Genomic DNA, 2,500 nt, shown 5'->3' on the forward strand with positions numbered 1-2,500 from the left:
ATCAGCTGCAGAGTCACTTACAATTACATCTCACCCGAAAGACGGAGCACAAGGAGGTTAAGTGACTTGCTCAGGGTCACACAGTGAGTCAGTGGCTAAGGTGGGATTTGAACCGGGGACCTCCTGGTTACAAGCCCTTTTCTTTAACCACTGGACCACACAGCCTCCAATGTAGCACTATTCTGACTCTAGTCAATTCTATTCTAACTATGGTCATTTAGCTCAATGGTGACTCTGGTCATGTAGCTCAATGGTGACTCTGGTCATGTAGCTCAATGGTGACTCTGGTCATGTAGCTCAATTTTGACTATGGTCAGTGCGGCAGTGTGGAGTAGTGGTTAGGTCTCGGGACTCTTGACTAGAAGGTCGTGGGTTCAATCCCAGGTGGGGGACATTGCTGCTGTACCCTTGAGCAAGGTACTTTACCTAGATTGCTCCAGTAAAAATCCAACTGTATAAATGGGTAATTGTATGTAGAAAAATAATATAATTGTATGTAAAAATAATGTGATATCTTGTAACAATTGTAAGTCGTCCTGGATAAGGGTGTCTGCTAAGAAATACAGTGGCTCTCAAAAGTATTCACCCCCCTTGGACTTTTCCACATTTCATTGTGTTACAACATGGAATCAAAATGGATTTAATTGGGAGTTTTTGCCACTGATCAACACAAGAAAAGTCCATAATGTCAAAGTGAAAAATAAAATCTACAACTTGTTCTAAATTAATTACAAATATAAAACAGAAAATAATTGATTGCATAAGTATTCACCCCCTTTGCTATGACACACCTAAATAAGCTCTGGTGCAACCAATTGTCTTTAGAAGTCACATAATTAGTTGAATGGAGTCCACCTGTGTGCAATTAAGGTGTTTCACATGATTTCAGGTTAAATACACCTGTCTCTGGGAGGTCCCACAGTTGGTTAGTACATTTCCTAACAAAAACTACATCATGAAGATGAAGGAACATTCAAAGCAAATCCGGAATAAGGTTCTTCAAAAGCACCAATCAGGGGTAGGATATAAGAACATTTCCAAGGCATTGAATATCCTCTCAGAGCACAGTAAAGTCCATTATTAAGAAATGGAGAGAATATGGCACAACTGTGAATCTGTCTAGAACAGGCCGTCCTCAAAAACGGAGTATCCGGGCGTATAGGGCACTAGTCAGGGAGGCCACCAAGAGGCCTATGGCAACTCTAAAGGAGTTACAGTGTTCCACGGCTGAGCTGGGAGACACTGTGCATATGGCAACAATAGCCCGGGTGCTTCACAAAACTGGCCTTTATGGGAGAGTGGCAAAAAGAAAAGAACTCGCATCAAATCTCGGCTAGAGTTTCCCAGAAGGCATGTGGGAGACTCTGAGACCAAGTGGAAGAAGATTCTATGGCCTGATGAGACCAGAATAGAGCTTTTTGGCCACAACGCTAAGCGCTATGTTTGGCGCAAGCCTAACACCGTACATCATCCTGAGAACACCATCCCTACCGTGAAGCATGGTGGTGGCAGCATCATGCTATGGGGATGCTTCTCTGCGTCAGGGCCTGGAAAGCTCGTGAAGATAGAGGGCAAAATGGATGCGGCAAAGTACAGAGAAATCCTGAAGGAAAACCTGCTGAAGTCTGCAATAGACCTGGGACTTGGAGAAGATTCATCTTCCAGCAGGACAATGACCCCAAACATACAGCCAAAGGCACACTGGAGTGGCTTAAAAACAAAAAGGTCAATGTCCTGGAGTGGCCCAGTCAAAGCCCGGACCTCAATCCAATTGAGAATATGTGGAAAGAGTTGAAAATTGCTGTTCACCAAAGGTCCCCATCCAACTTGACGGAGCTTGAGCAATTTTGCAAAGAAGAATGGGCAAAAATAGCAGTGTCCAGATGTGCAAAGCTGGTAGAGACTTATCCAAATAGACTCATGGCTGTAATTGCTGCCAAAGGTGCCTCTACCAAATATTGACTCAAGGGGGTGAATACTTATGCAATCAATTATTTTCTGTTTTGTATTTGTAATTAATCTGTGGAGAAGATCTTCCCTGTTTTTCAACATTTACTTTTCAAAACGAACATTTGTCATTCAAAAGTCCAACAGCATAATGCAAGGAGAATGGCTAATTCATTAGGAACAGTCATGTTGAAGACAGTACCAGTTTCAAATGATTAAAAACTGGGAAACTGTTTGAGAAAAGAAATATATAAAATAGTTTATTTAAAAATATTTAATATATACACATTTTTTTAAGAAATACTGTTCCAATGGTCATTTCAAATGTGCTGCGAGTTTAAAATCGTCTGGAAATTAAACACTGATGCCTTTTTTAATTGTATTGTTTTTGAAAAAAGTTGAAAGGCTGGGAGAATCTTCTGTGGAGAAGATCTTCCCTCCCTTTCAACATTAATTCTCAAACTGAATGCAGTAGGGATTCAAGGAAATGCATGCACATGGATTAGGGAGTGGTTAACATGTAGAAAACAGAAAGTACTAAATAGAGGAGAAA

Source organism: Acipenser ruthenus, unplaced genomic scaffold, assembly GCF_902713425.1.
Source record: "Acipenser ruthenus unplaced genomic scaffold, fAciRut3.2 maternal haplotype, whole genome shotgun sequence".
Lineage (NCBI taxonomy): Eukaryota > Metazoa > Chordata > Actinopteri > Acipenseriformes > Acipenseridae > Acipenser > Acipenser ruthenus.